The 16,478-nt window shown below is 48.2% G+C and overlaps 1 protein-coding gene across 7 annotated transcripts in view; it reads left to right on the top strand.

Moving 5' to 3' along the window:
• PDE4DIP (phosphodiesterase 4D interacting protein) overlaps nucleotides 1-16,126 on the top strand; it is a 1,984,767-nt gene extending 1,968,641 nt beyond the window's left edge. For all 7 annotated transcript variants that reach the window (XM_075321961.1, XM_075321954.1, XM_075321957.1 and 4 more), the window contains one exon: nucleotides 15,930-16,126. The gene's annotated coding sequence lies outside the window, so the exon portion shown is untranslated. The remainder of the gene's footprint in view (nucleotides 1-15,929) is intronic.
• The last annotated feature ends 352 nt before the right edge of the window (nucleotides 16,127-16,478 follow it).

Genomic DNA, 16,478 nt, shown 5'->3' on the forward strand with positions numbered 1-16,478 from the left:
AAAGTGGAGAAAAAGTGGAGAAAAAGTGGAGAAAAAGTGGAGAAAAAGTGGAGAAAAAAGTGGAGAATAAGTGGAGAATAAGTGGAGAAAAAGTGGAGAATAAGTGGAGAATAAGTGCAGAAAAAGTGGAGAAAAAGTGGAGAAAAAGTGGAGAAAAAAATGGAGAAAAAGTGGAGAAAAAGTGGAGAAAAAGTGGAGAAAAAGTGGAGAAAAAAATGGAGAAAAAGTGGAGAAAAAGTGGAGAAAAAATGGAGAAAAAGTGGAGAAAAAGTGGAGAAAAAATGTAGAAAAAGTGGAGAAAAAATGGAGAAAAAGTGGAGCACCCTTTGGTGCCTTTCATGTGGCTTTGTATTTAGCCAAAAAAATGAAAAAAAAAAATGACGTAGGGTTCCCCCTAGTTTTGTAACCAGCTAGGGTAAAGCAGACGGCTGCAGCCTGCAGACCACAGCTGGCAACCTCACCTTGGCTGGTAATCCAAAACTGAGGGCACCCCACGCTGTTATTTTAAATTAAATAAATAATTTAAAAAAAAAAACACGTAGGGGTCCCCCAAAATTGGATCACCAGCCAAGGTAAAGCAGACAGCTGGGGCCTGATATTCTCAGACTAGGGAGGTCCATGGTTATTGGACTCTCCCCAGCCTAAAAATAGCAGGCCGCAGCCGCCCCAGAAGTGGCGCATACATTAGATGCGCCAATCCTGGTGCTTCGCCCCAGCTCATCCCGCGCCCTGGTGCGGTGGCAAACGGGGTAATATATGGGGTTAATACCAGATGTGTAAGTCACCTGGCATCAAGCCCTGGGGTTGGTGAGGTCAGGCGTCTATCAGATACCCGACATCACCAACCCAGTCAGTAATAAAAAAAAATAGACGACAAACACATTTTTATTTGAAAAAACACTCCCCAAAACATTCCCTCTTTAACCAATTTATTAGAATGAAAAACAAATCCAGGTCTGGTGTAATCCAAGGGGTTGCCATGACGATCCACACTGTCCCAGTCAATGAAGAGCAGGATGTTCCCCATTGGCTGGGAGAGCAATGCAGTGACCTGAGCTAACATCAATGGGTCAGCCCAGGTCACTGCAGGGCATGACAAGTGCTGCTGTCAGGAGCGAGGTACATTACCTGCGCTGATCTCCAGCACTGCCGACAGCCCCTGTCACTGAGCTCAATGACCGGCTTCACACCAAGTATCGCGAGAGGTCCGTGACGTCACCGCTAGTCAGTCTCGGGTCGGAAGCGAGAGGTGATGTGACAAGCGGCGGCCATGGAGGACAGTGACAGCGCTGAGGTCGGGATGGCGGGACTTCATCACCGAAGGTAAGCCGAGCGGGGGGGGGGGGTGCGTGTGTGTGTGTGTGTGTGTGTATGTATGTGTACATGCCGCGGGCAGGAGGGGGCGGAGCGAGCTGAGCGGGGAAGTGTGGGCTTCCTGCACGTAACTAAGATAAACATCGGGTTACTAACCAAAGCGCTTTGCTTGGATACCCGATGTTTATCTTGGTTACCAGCTTCTGGCAGGCTGCCAGCGATGGCTCCTGCACACTGTAGCTGTAAAAAGCCCTGCTTTTTGCTGCTAGAACCGTTCTCGAACATATCTAGAACTATCGAGCTTTTGCAAAAAGCTCGAATTCTAGTTCGATCTCGAACAGTCCCCAAAATCACTCGAGTCCCGAACTGGAGAACCTCGAACCACGAACCGCGCTCAACTCTAGTCTTAACCACTGGTAAAAAAAAAGTGAGTACACCCCTAAGTGAAAATGGCCATATTGTGCCATTTACCCTTCCTGTTTTATGTGACTCATTAGTGTTACAATATCTCAGGTGAGATAAGTTTTGTGTTATCTCTCACACTCTCTCATACTGGTCTCTGGACGTTCAACATGGCACCTCATGGCAAAGAATTCTCTGAGGATCTTAAAAAAAAGAATTGTTGCTCTATATAAAGATCACCTAGGCTATAAGAAGATTGCCAACACCCTGAATCTGAGCTGCAGCACAGTGGCATACCTTGGTTTAACAAGACAGCTTCCATTCAGAACAGACCTCTCCATGATTGAACAAAGAAGCTGACTACATACTGTATGCTGAAGGACGCTTTACACGCAACGACATCGCTAAGGAGATGTCGTTGCGGTCACGGAATTCGTGACGCACATCCGTTCTTGTTAGAGACGTCGTTGCGTGTGACACGTACGAGCGACCGCTAATGATCAAAAATACTCACCTTATCGTTGATCTTTGACACGCTGTCCATTTCCCAAATATCGTTGCTGCAGGACGCAGGTTGTTCGTCGTTCCTGCGGCAGCACACATCGCTGTGTGACACCACAGGAACGAAGAACCTCACCGTACCTGCGTCCGCCCGCAATAAGGAAGGAGGTGGGCGGGATGTTCGTCTCGCTCATCTCCACCCCTCCGCTTCTATTGAGCGGCCACTTAGTAACGTCAGTGTGAGCCGAACGAACCAGCCCCTTAGAAAGGAGGCGGTTCGCTGGTCACAGTAACGTCGCTAGGCAGGTAAGTAGTGTGACGGGTCCGAGCGATGTTGTGCGCCACGGGCAGCGATTTGCCCGTGACGCACAACCGACAGGGGTGGGTACACTCGCTAGCGAGATTGCAGCATGTAAAGCGGCCTTAAGTCTCATATCCAGAGATTGTCTTTTCAAAATAGGCGTATTAGTGCTGTCAGCATTGCTACAGAGGTTAAAGGGGTGGGGGGGGGGGTCAGCTTGTGAGTGCTTAGACTATACACCATACACTGCATCAAGTTGGTTTGCATGGTTGTCATCCTAGAAGAAAGCCTCTTCTAAAGATGATGCACAAAAGAAAGCTTGCAAACAGTTTTCTGAAGACAAGCAGACTAAAGATATGAAATCCTGGAGCCATGTCCTATAGTCTGATAAGAACTAAATAAACTTATTTGGTTCAGATGGTGTCAAATGTGCATGGTGTCAAGCTTGGTGGAGGGAGTGTCATGCTTTGGAGCTGCATGAGTGCTGTCGACTGTGGGGAGCTACAATTCATTGAGAAAACCATGAATGCCAACATGTAGTGTGACATTCTAAAGCCTAGCATGATCTCTCTCTTTAAATACTGGACCACAGGGCAGTATTCCAACATGATAACGACCCAAAACACACTTCCAAGATGACCACTGCCTTGCCGAAGAAACTCAGGGTAAAGGAGCTCGACTAGCCAAGCATGTGTGCAGACCAAAAAATGGAAAGGTGGAGATTTGGCCATTTTCACTTAGGGGTGTACTCAATTTTAATGTCAGTGGTTTAGACATTAATGGCTGTGTGTTGAATTATTTAGAGGGCACACCAAATTTACACTGCTATACAACCTGTACACTGACTACTTTACATTGTATCATAGTGTCATATCTTCATTGTTGTTCCATGAAAAGAAATATTAAAACACTTACAGTGGGTACGGAAAGTATTCAGACCCCTTTAAGTTTTTCACTCTTTCTTTCATTGCAGCCATTTGGTAAATTCAAAAATGTTCATTTTTTTTCTCATTAATGTACATCTGCACCCCATCTTGACAGAAAAAAAACAGAAATGTAGAAATTTGTGCAAATTTATTAAACAAGAAAAACTTAAATATCAAATGGTCATAAGTATTCAGACCCTTTGCTCATATTTCAGTCACATGCTGTCCATTTCCCTGTGATCCTCCTTGAGATGGTTCTACTCCTTCATTGGATTCCAGCTGTGTTTAATTAAACTGATAGGACTTGATTTGGAAAGGCAACACCTGTCTATATAAGACGTCACAGCTCACAGTGCATGTCAGACCAAATGAGAATCATGAGGTCAAAAGGAACTGCCCAAGGAGCTCAGAGACAGAATTGTGGCAAGGCACAGATCTGGTCAAGGCTACAAAAGAATTTCTGCTGTACTAAAGGTTCCTAAGAGCACAGTGGCCTCCATAATCCTTAAATGGAAGAAGTTTGGGACCACCAGAATTCTTCCTAGACCTGGCCGTGCAACCAAACTGAGCAATCATGGGAGAAAAACCTTGGTGAGAGAGGTAGACAAGAACCCCAAGATCACTGTGGCTGAGCTCCAGAGATGCAGTGGGGAGATGGGAGAAAGTTCCATAAAGTCAACTTTCACTGCAGCCTTCCACCAGTCGGATCTTTATGGCAGAGTGGCCCGACGGAAGCCTCATCCTCCGTGCAAGACATATGAAAGCCCGCATAGAGTTTGCAAAAAAACACATGAAGGACTCCCAGACTATGAGAAATAAGATTCTTTGATTTGATGAGATGAACATACAACGTTCCGATGATAACTCCAAGCAGTATGTGTGGAGACAACGAGGCACTGCTCATCACCTGCCCAATACCCAATACAATCCCAACAGTTAAACATGGTGGTGGCAGCAGCATCATGTTATAGAAGTGTTTTTTCAGCTGCAGGGACAGGACAACTGGTTGCAATTGAAGAAAAGATGAATGTGGCCAAGTACAGAGATATCCTGGAATAAAACTTCTTCCAGAGTGCTCTGGAACTTAGACTTGGCTGAAGATTCACCTTCCAACAAGACAATGACCCTAAGCACACAGCTAAAATAACAAAAGAGTGGCTTCAGAACAACTCTGTGTCCATTCTTAACTGGCTCAGTTAGAGCCCTGACCTAAACCCAATTGAGCATCTCTGGAGAGACCTGAAAATAGCTGTCCACCAACGTTCACCATCCAACCTGACAGAGCTGGAGAGTATCTGCAAGGAAGAAAGGCAGAGGATCAGCAAATCCAGGATCCCAAGAAGACTCATGGTTGTACTAGCTCAAAAGGGTGATTCTACTCAATAATGAGAAAAGGGCCTGAATACTTATGAACATGTGATATTTCAGTTTTTCTTGTTTAATAAATTTGCAACAATTTCTACATTTCTGGGGATTTTTTATATCAAGATGGGGTGCAGAGTGTACATTAATGAGGAAAAAAAATGAACTTTTTTGAATTTACCAAATGGCTGCAATGAAACAGTGAAAAATTTAAAGGGGTCTGAATTCTTTCTGTACCTACTATATATAGATGTAACGGGTGTACTCACTTTTGTGATATACTGTATACACTGTTAATAAGTAAATAATTATAATCCAAATAAGGCTAGTAATGTGTTAGTCCAATACCAAGTAAAACATTATATGACTAGTGTATAGGGCTAAAGATGAAAGGGCCAATAAAGTAGAAAACTTGTTTACTAGCTACTTTAGCCTCTCGTTTCTTAGTGGGATAAATGGTGTTCAGCCATGCGAGATCAAGCAATAACATGTCTATGATGCTCTTGCACTGAACGGACCAGAGTGTCTACCCTTCACCGACAGGTGCGGGAAACTCGCTGAAAACCCTGTTTGATTGGGGATTGTAATTCTTCCGAGTGAACGAGGAATTCTCAGTAAGTGTATGTCATAAGATTGCATTGACTAAAGGCCCTGTCACACACAGCGATATCGCTAGCGATATCGTTAGCGAGAGTACCCGCCCCCGTTGTTTGTGCGTCACGGGCAAATCGCTGCTCATGGCGCACAATATCGTTTGGAGCTGTCACACGGACTTACCTGCCTAGCAACGTCGCTGTTGCTGGCGAACCGCCTTCTTTCTAAGGGGGCGGTTCGTGCGGCGTCACAGCGGCGTCACTAAGTGGCCGCCCAATAGAAGTGGAGGGGCGGAGATGAGCAGCCGTAACATGCCGGCCACCTTCTTCCTTTCTCATTGCCGGCGGCCGCAGCTAAGCTGTAGTTCGTCGTTCCCGGGGTGTCACACGTAACGATGTGTGCTGCCTTTGGAACGACGAACAACCTGCGACCTCATTAATCATCGATTTTATGAAAATGAACGACGTGTCAATGATCAACGATAAGGTGAGTATTTTTGATCGTTAACGGCCATTCGTTGGTGTCACACGCAACGACGTCGCTAACGATGCCGGGTGTGCGTCACGGAATCCGTGACACCGGCGATATATCGTTAGATACGTTGTTGCGTGTAACGGGGCCTTAAGCCCCTGCCCTTTGCACATGACTCACCCACCCCAGGGCTATGGGACACCCGGTGTGGGGCCGGACTAGTCCGGGGATAGTCAGTGGTGGCGGGGCCCGACTCCGTGACCCTGGTGGGGTCAACTAATTATGGCAGTTATGGTGGTGATAATAATTATAGTTTGTGGAAATATTCGTGACGCCACCTGTGGATTGCGGCTATGGAGCCGCCGCTGCTGGATGGGACTTCCGGGGCTGATGGATTAGCAGCTGGGATGGTTCTGCTCCCCACAGGTGGAGCGGTACCCCGGGGCAACCGTTGGTGCTTATAAAAGTCTATGGGGCTTTGGAAATGGTGCAGGGCTAATCAGGTACTGTAAAGAACCGACACAAACAACAGTCTCTTTACCTTCTTTTCTTTTACTTTTGCAACAGTTCAGTCCTGGGAGACCGTCACAGGTGGTGAAGGGGATCCGGTCGGCCTGGAAGTACCTGGGGTGATCTCCTTGGCCAGTCGAGTATTGAGGCCTACTCCCTGTTCTTCCTTTGCTTCTACAGGACCCTGCACTCTGGGTTTAGCAATGGCCCTCTTGCACTAGGACTTGTGGTACATCCGTTTCTCGTAGGATAGGCTGCGCAGGCCCTCTCTGATGCTTCTCTGCTGGAGTCCACACCGGGCCCTGATGATGCAGCTGTACCTTCGGTTGTTTTGGGGGCCAGGAGACCTACAGTCCTCCTGCCCTTCGGATTCGGTTACTGGCGGATATAACACCCTGGCAACCACAGACTCCAATGTCTAATTTAGAATCTTCTCTACGTGCCTCTCTGCAGATCCTGCTTTTCTGGGCTGAGCTATCTTAGCTCCAGGCCCCAGCTCGCAGGACAGCACTACTCAGCTCCTCTCTCCTTGAACTTCCCTAACAGACTAACTAACTCCTCCCTCAGGTCAGGCTTAAGGGAATGCTCCCTGGAACTCCAGGTTTAGAGCTCCCTCTGCTGGCCTGAGGGAGAAACGGTGTTAAATGTTGGTACTTACTGGCCTATATACTTCCCCAATTACCTCCAGGCTCAGCATTAACCCTTTGGAGGAGGGCAACACTGTTGTGGTGGCCAGGTCCTGGGGCGCCACACTCCCCCTTAGTTAAAACCAGTACTCCCAGACTGAGGAAACATAAACCGAGGATATTAGAACATTTCATCCCTTTATGGGAGGCACATTTCTTAAACGCTACAACTTAAATAACAAAGATTTTGAGTCTAGTGTGGTTCCCTGCCGGGTGTCCATTACACTGCTCTATGGGGGACCCACCGCGATAAAACCTCCAACGTAGGCTCTGGGCGTGCGTCAGAGCATCGATGACCCCCTTTTATGCACGCCGGACGGGTTTTTCTTCTGGGGTGCTGAGCACACTGGTGCTAACTATATACACTTAAAGTTTTGATCACTCATAGTCCAGTGACCCTATTGTCCATGTACTTAATCATTTAAAATAAAAAGCATTTTATACAAGACATTTCAAATAACTATTTACAATCTGATTGGTATTCTATATTCTATACTTTGGAGGGGGCTGTCCCCGGATACTACGTTGGGACCTGCATAGTACCGGTGTTTGTTCCTGACTACTTGGAGTGTCTGCTACCTCAGTGTTACTGGTAGGCCTAACCCTGATAGGTATACGTGATTGTTGCCTACGGGGTCTTAGATTCACCAAGGGTATGACAGATTCACCACTGGCAGGGGGTTGATTCTCCTGTTCCACTGCTGGCGTGGCATCTTGCGTTGGGACTGATAGTTCTTCAGGTGGATCTGGAACCTCTTCTGTTTCTGGCATCGCCACTTGCGGGAATGTCAATACTGGCACCGCTATAGCCTTATTTATTTGGGTCCATGTTTTGGGAAATTTTCCAAGTATTGTTTGGATCATATCTTCCTCTTTTTCTTGAAGTTGGGGACTTTCTTGAACTTTTTCTTGGATTTTACACCTTTCAGGGCATACCTTCAGACAATCTCTTGACACTGCTTGATAAGTCCTGCCTCCGTCTTTACTTATTAGACACACTTTGCTGTTGTCAAAATTTGAGCGAATAATTGTGTAGGGCTCATTTTCCCACTGGTCATCTAATTTGTGCATTCTCCGCTTTTTCTTGAGGACCTGTTCTCCAGGTGGTAATGGAGTTGCTGGGGCTGTTTGATTGTAGTTCTTTTCTTGTCTCATTCTGGCTTGGGACAGGTTCCTTTCCACACATTCCTGAACTTGGCGGTATTGTTGTTGTTGCTCTGTATTCCAATCTTCTATCTGTTGAACCACTTCAGGTGACACAGTTCCCATTTCAAAGTCTACAGGTGACTTGCCAGGTCTTGCTCGCATCAAGTAAGCGGGGCTGCAGTTGGTGGAATTTACTGGTATGTGATTGTACAAGTCCACTAGATCTGGCAACTTCTCTGGCCATTGGTTTCTTTCTTCTAGAGGTAGAGTCTTGAGCAAATCAATAACCACATGGTTCATCTTCTCGCATAATCCATTGGTTTGAGGGTGATACGGTGTTGTTCTTATTTTCTTATAGCCATACATGTTACAGAATTCTTGGAACACTTCCGCTTCGAATGCAGGGCCTTGATCAGTCAGTACTCTTTCAGGATAATTGTGCGGTCGACAAAAGTATGCTTGAAATGCCCTAGCTGCTGTTCTGGCTGTTTGGTCTTTCACAGGCACTACTACCAGGAAACGAGAGTAATGGTCCACTATGGTAAGGGCGTATACATAGCCTGACTGGCTTGGTGTTAGTTTCACGTGGTCCATGGCCACCAACTCAATGGGTTGCTTCGTGATGATTGGCTGCAGGGGCGACCTTTGGCTAGTATCATCTTTTCGCCTCAGGTTACACGGACCACAGTCTCAGCACCACTTCTCGATGGCCTTTCTCATTTTGTACCCAGTAGAACCGATCACGGAGTAGGACCTCCATCTTCTTCCACCCGAAGTGTCCTGCTTTATCGTGGTAAGCGACTAGGACCATAGGGGCGTCCCTCTGTGGAACCACTATTTGCCAGACGAGTTCATTGGTTCGCCAGTTAACATATCTCTTGCATAACTTGCCTTTGTAAAGAAACAGTTGTCCCCTCTCCTTCCACAGCTGTTGGGCTTCTTGTGGAGCATCGGGACCAAGATGGGTCTCAGCTTGCGCCAGCTTTTCTTTGACTAATCGGACAGCCGGGTCACTGTTCTGTGTTTCTTCCCTTTTATGGTGGAGTAATGGGTTGACCGAGACCTCGTGCTGGCTCGAGCACTTCCCTCTTACAGCATGCTCACACTGGGAGACACCTTGGTGATGGAAAGCCGGTAACTCTATCTCTTCGAGTTCATGCAGGTCTTCTCCAGACTCGGGTAAGTGAAGCATTCTGGATAGCGCATCAGCATTGTTATTCTTTCGGCCAGCCCGGTACTTGTTGGTAAAGTCAAAGTTGGACAGTCAAGCCATCCATCGCTGTTCTAGCGCACCTAGCGTGGCTGTTGCCAGGTGGGTCAACGGATTGTTGTCTGTGAAGATGGTAAACTTGGCCGACGCCAGATAGTGCTTGAAGCGTTCAGTCACTGCCCAGACAATAGCGAGGAACTCCAGCTTGAAGGCACTGTAGTTTTCTGGATTCCTTTCTGTGGGACGAAGTTTTCTACTGGCGTAAATGTGGCGCCCTGGACAAGCCAGGACGTCACAGGTACTGCAACAACACACCCCACACCCCGGCTAGGCACATCAAGGTCAGACAAAAATTGCCTCCCTCCAGGGGCTGATGTCCACACCAGGGGGTGGAGCCAGGCGGTTGGCCCCACCCACCGAGGAGTACACAGTCCTGGAGGTGGGAAAAGGAAGTCAGAGAAGTGGAGAGGAGTGGAGTTGAGTTTGGAGAGTTGGAGAGTGAAGTGGTAGTGGAGCAGACTGACCGTGTCCGGGTGCGTGGCCCGGGCACATACAGCAAGGTTGGCAGACGGTGGTGACCGTTTGCAGGAGGGGCTGATTGATGTGAACCGTAAGGACAGGGGACGGGCAGTGGCCCGCCGGTACCGGATCGGGGAGCGAAGAGAATCCAGCACCATTCGGCAGGGCCTACGGCCCCCGACCAGGCTCGGAGTCGCCGTAAAACCGGTCAAATCCATTAGCGAAGGGAACCTCCGGGGTTTCCAAGCAGTCAAGACCCGATTGAAGGCAACCGCTCAAACCGTGAAGGGAAATACAGTCACCGCCAAGGCTACAGTTCCCAGGGCCAGAGCCTGCAGGCAAAAGGGGCTCCCTCAGCATCCATCCAAGCTGGGGAGCGGGTTACCGGTGGGAAGCCATCAGAACCGAGAACATAACACAGGTGCAGGGAAAGGCAGTCACCGCCAACCTACTGGGAGAAGAACTACCGCAGCCGTCTGTGGGACCCGTCCATCCAGCCATTTGTTTTACCGGAGACTTTGCATTCATCATTGGCTGAGTGAGTACCACTGTGCCGTGAGGCACCGCGCTGCCCCCGCGACCCTGCACCTCACCAGGCCCCGTAACCCACCTGCCATTCCTCCCTCACCAGGCCCCGGGACAACCAACCCCCCTACCAACGGAGGGGAAGAACAACATCTAAGCTGCTCCCTGTCATCGCTCCCGGGATCCTCGTCCAGAGCAGCGGTGGTGTCATAACCTCACCACAACCGTGGGTGGTGTCACGGACAATAAATCCCCAAAACCATTCCCCTTTTCACTCACGGGCGAGGAGCGCCGCTCAAGTCACCGAGTAGCAAGCGAAGCAGCAGCGCCGGACCCGAGCGTGGTGAGTGCAGCGTCCTCTCCCCGCCCGCGACATAAGCTATCACTTTCTCTCTGCCTTCTTGTACGTGGGACAGAACTGCACCAAATCCCACGTTGCTGGCATCTGTGTACAGTACAAACGGCTGGCCGTAGTCAGGGTAGGCCAGAATTTCTTCTCCAGTGAGAGCCATCTTCAACCGGACAAAGGATGTTTCCATTTGACTGCTCCATTCGAATGGAGGACTCTGCTTCTTAGCCTTCTTTGGCTGACCCACCAGGAGATCTTGAAGAGGCACTGCTATTTTCGTGAAACCGTCAATGAACCTTCGGTAGTAGCCCACCAGCCCAAGGAACTGCCGCACCTCCTTTATCGTGGTGGGTCTTGGCCAGTCCTTGATTACTGTGACTTTCTGTGGATCAGGTGCCACACCTTCTGCGCTGACCACATGACCCAGGTACTGAACCTTTGGCTTCAAGAGGTGACATTTTGACGGCTTTATCTTCAGGCCATACTCCGACAAGGACTCAAACACTTCTGCCAAGTGCCTCAGGTGGTCTTCATAGGTTTTCGAGTAGACTATGACGTCATCCAGGTACAATAACAAGGTTTCAAAGTTGTAATGGCCCAAGCAGCACTCCATCAATCTTTGAAATGTCCCTGGGGCGTTGCAGAGCCCGAAAGGCATACAGTTGAACTTGCAGAGGCCCATTGGTGTAGTGAATGCAGTCTTCTCCTTGTCCGCCTCTGCCACGGGAACCTGCCAATACCCGCTGATGAGATCCAAAGTGGAGAAATAGTTAGCTGAAAAGCTGCTAATGACTCTTCTATTCTGGGTAGTGGATATGCATCTTTATGTGTAATGCGGTTAATTTGCCTGTAATCAACGCACATTCTCATTGTGCCATCTTTTTTCTTTACGAGCACTAGCGGAGCTGCCCATTGGCTACAACTATCTCTGATTACCCCAGCCTCCTTCATTTCCCATAACATTTCTTTGGCACGCTGATATTGAGCTGGGGGTACAGGGCAGTATCTCTCTTTAATGGGATGATGGTCACCAGTGGGCATTTGATGTATATCCCCTTTTACCTGCCCAAAGTCTAGAGGATGTTTGCTGAAGACCCGCTCATATTCCTGTACCACCCGGTAAACTCCATGCTTTTGGTGTGAAGGGGTGGAGTCGGTGCTCACATGCAATCTTTGGCACCAGTCCTCCAGCTGTCTCTTGGAGCCATTGTCTTCCGCCTGGTCGGACGGGATCAAGGGTTCCATGGTTCTTATGGTATTATTACTGACAGTGTACAGCTTAGCTACAGTGGCGTACCGGGGCAATTTGGCCACCTCCTCCCCACAATTCAGGATACGGATGGGTACTCTTCCCTTGCAGACGTCTGCTACCCCTCTGGCTATCAGGACTCCAGGCCTGCTGTCTGAAAACACAGGTTCTACCAAGGCCTGGTAATCCTGACCCCTGAGGCCTATTGCTGCCCGACACCATATCAACATTTCACTTCTTGGGGGTATTGCAATGGGGAGGGGGTCACTTACCCTCACACTGCCAATTTCTCCTCCGGCCAGCTCTACCTGCTGCCTCCTCATCAAGGCTCTGATCTCCCACTGTAGGGCACGCTGCTGCTCAGAGCTGGCAGTTTCAGCCGCTTGCTGCAACAAAATTATCACCTCGGCAAGACAATTTTCCATGACATTTGTACTGATTTTTAGCAGTGGGTTAGATTCTTTGCAATCAATATCCACAATTATCATCCCCTGAGATGGCAATTCTACCCGCTCCACTTTAATGGTTACTTCTTTATACCCAATTTGAGACACGGGCTGGCCATTACTGGCTACAATCGTTAAATCATCATCTGGGCCCCGCGCAATGTCTGAATCAGCCCAGTATCTTTTGTACAGTATATAAGGTATGTTACCTGGGACCCCGTATCCAAAAGGGCAGTCAAAGGGATCCCATCCAGCACAACAGGAAGGACCCCCACATACTTGTTGCGCCAGGAAGTCGAGCCGGGATTTCTTACACCTGGGGGTTGGCTCCTGACCTCAGGTTCTGCCCGTTTAAAGGACAGTGTCTTGCGTAGTGGCCCGCCTGGCTGCAGCGGGGGCAGATCGGTTGTCCAGCTGAATCATACCGGTCAGTGTCTTTTCCTCGGGTCGGCGGAATCCTCCTCTGTCGCATCCACGGGACGTCATCTGGACTGGAGGCAAACTCGATTCTCGCCGGCGATGAGGTCACTTGTAGAGACTGCACTGTTTTGGCAAGGGCAGCCATGGTCTTGGTCAGTTCTTGGACCTGCTGTCTGAGCTCTGCAGCGGGATCCTTATCCAAGGTCTGTGCCTCAGCCCCTGCAGTGGCTCGGGTTGCAGGCACCACCTCTGAGTATGTGATAGCAAGAGGCCGGAGGGGTACTGTGTCATTTGGTGTAGATTCTCTCAGTACCCGAATGGCCTGGTCCTTAAACTTTGCAAAGTCCAGGGCAGGATTCTGCAGGACCATGATACGCAGCTGTGTCCTGTGAGCGTCTGACAAGAGCCCTTTTATAAACTGCTCAGTCAGTAGTTTGTCTTCATCACGCACACTCTCTGGGTCCACTTGTTTAACTGCTCTCAGGGCCTCCTGCAGGTTTAAGGCATAGTCCCGTATGCTGTCTTCAGCCCTTTGTTTGCACGCAAAGAATTTCATTTTTATTTCTGCTGCAGTGTGGGTGTCAAAAGTACTCTTCAACTTGGCCAGTATCTAGGTTACTGTCCCTTTATTAGTGTCAGGCCAGGACTTTACTTCACGCTGGGCTGCGCCAGTTAACTGTCCTATTATTATGTCCACTTTCTGGCTCTCAGTTAGAGGATACACCTTAAACAAGCTATGCAGCCTTTCTCTGAAGTCGCTGAGGGTATGAGACTCCCCGGAGTACTGCGGTAGCCAGTCCACTCCCGGGAGGTATGGCATTGTGAGCGGCATTACGGGCGCTGCAGCGGGAGCTGGGGTGACGGCGACTGGGATCACATTGGCCGGTGCTGCGGCGTCTTGGGCTATAGCAGCCCCCTGTTCTCCCTCTGAGTCGGACATCTTCCTTCCCCCTTAGTGGACCTTACCAGGCTCCGCTCACTTTTCAAATCTCCTCTGAGTCGCACGGGGTTAACAAACCTCCGCTCTGATGGCGCGCTTTCTTCGCGCTCTTCTTTTCGGGCATGCCCCCCTTCTTCCTGCGCTCAGCGAGGCTAATGGCGGCTGCAGTTTTTACACACAAGTGAAACAGTCTTTTATGCACAGTTCTGCAAGGCGCACAGTACCCGGTCGGACCGGGCACGTAATCCTGTTTGTGACGCCAAGGTTGACTCGCCCACCCCAGGGCTATGGGACACCCGGTGTCAGGCCGGACTAGTCCGGGGGTAGTCAGTGGTGGCGGGGCCCGACTCCGTGACCCTGGCGGGGTCAACTAATATGGCAGTTATGGTGGTGGTGATAATAATTATAGTTTGTGGAAATATTCGTGACGCCACCTGTGGATTGCGGCTATGGAGCCGCCGCTGCTGGATGGGACCTCTGAGTCTGATGGATTAGCAGCTAGGATGATTCTGCTCCCCACAGGTGGAGCGGTACCCCGGGGCAACCGTTGGTGCTTATAAAAGTCTATGGGGCTTTGGAAATGGTGCAGGGCTAATCAGGTAGTGTAAAGAACCGACACAAACAACAGTCTCTTTACCTTCTTTTTTTTTACTGTTGCAACAGTTCAGTCCTGGGAGACCGTCACAGGTGGTGAAGGGGATCCGGTCGGCCTGGAAGTACCTGGGGTGATCTCCTTGGCCAGTCGAGTATTGAGGCCTACTCCCTGTTCTTCCTTTGCTTCTACAGGACCCTGTACTCTGGGTTTAGCAATGGCCCTCTTGCTGCTGGGACTTGTGGTACGTCCCATTCTCATAGGATAGGCTGCGCAGGCCCTCTCTGATGCTTCTCTGCTGGAGTCCACACCGGGCCCTGATGATGCAGCTGTACCTTCGGTTGTTTTGGGGGCCAGGAGACCTACAGTCCTCCTGCCCTTCGGATTCGGTTACTGACGGATATAACACCCTGGCAACCACAGACTCCGATGTCTAATTTAGAATCTTGTCTACGTGCCTCTCTGCAGATCCTGCTTTTCTGGGCTGAGCTATCTTAGCTCCAGGCCCCAGCTCACAGGACAGCACTACTCAGCTCCTCTCTCCTTGAACGTCCCTAACAGACTAACTAACTCCTCCCTCAGGTCAGGCTTAAGGGAGTGCTCCCTGGAACTCCAGGTTTAGAGCTCCCTCTGCTGGCCTGAGGGAGAAACGGTGTTGAATTTTGGTACTTACTGGCCAATAGACTTCCCCAATTACCTCCAGGCTCAGCATTAACCCTTTGGAGGAGGGCAACACTATTGTGGCGGCCAGATCCTGGAGTGCCACACACACACTGACTGTCTGTCCCCACTACCGATTGCATGGTTTAGTGAGTTCCTTGGATCAAACCCGCTAGGGCCCGCAAAGACCCTGGCAGAGAGTTGAGAACATGATCAAACTTGAATATCTAGAGGAAGTAAAAGTCATTACAAGGTAAGTAAAATGCATATACGAAACAGAGGCCAGGACATACCACAACGCGCTCACACCACTCTAATGACGTTTCGCTATTGCTTCATCACTCCCCTTTCAGCTGGCAGAGTGGAGAAATTATCCCTTCGTCTTGCGGCTATAATGGACAAAAGGGAACTATAGTTAAACATTTTTGAGCCGTGTAGATATATTGCTATAACTTGTATAATAAGTGTAAGGGAACTGTTGCAAAGCTGTCTTTTTCTTGTGTGAATTTGTTAATAATTATATACAGAAAAGAAAAAAAGAGAGCACTTAAAAAGTGTGAAAGGATTGCCAAGCAGACAGAATTCAGAATTTTTCAGAATTAAACTGATAAAAACTATTACAACACTACAGTTCACATGTGAACAAGAAAAATTCTAATCATTAATAGGAAGTAAAATATTAGGTAAAAAATGTTAATAGATATAAATGAATTGTAATTTATTTATCAATATATATTTCCAAAAAAGAAAAAAAATATCTATATATGACTGCTAATATCAACATTAATTTATATTTTCAAATCTAGGTGAGATGAAGCCACAGTGAGTTACAACCATATTATTAGCTGAACTGAAACAAAAGAAGCCTAAAGACAATAGAGAGAATATCTGGATGATGATTAATTCTTCAATTGTTATATAGTTAAGAAAGCTTGATTATAATATTTTTCTGTCATAAACTGAACTTTGAGAATTGTAAACAATAAAAATATATTCAGTCAAACTGGTTCTCAAATCTGTTGCTGATTTGTGGAAGTTATCTTTATCACTGATTTGATATTAGTATTTTTACTGTTAATATTGTTACGTTTTGTTATAATATTATACATCAGTACACTTTGGCAAGTCTTTTCCTAGGAGCTTTCACCTTTCATGTTGAACTAGTGGACACACAATAATTGTAGGTGAAGAGCAGAATAAAATGGTTTTGTTTTTACTTTCTCTTCTCTAATATTAAACTTTTGTTTACCACAATCGGGTGATATCAAATAGCAACTCAGACAAGGAGAAAAAGTACACACCTCCAGTTAGAAGTACACTGTTTCCTTAAAAATAAGACGTACCCTGAAAATCGG

This window comes from Anomaloglossus baeobatrachus, chromosome 8, assembly GCF_048569485.1.
Source record: "Anomaloglossus baeobatrachus isolate aAnoBae1 chromosome 8, aAnoBae1.hap1, whole genome shotgun sequence".
Classification (NCBI taxonomy): Eukaryota; Metazoa; Chordata; class Amphibia; order Anura; family Aromobatidae; genus Anomaloglossus; species Anomaloglossus baeobatrachus.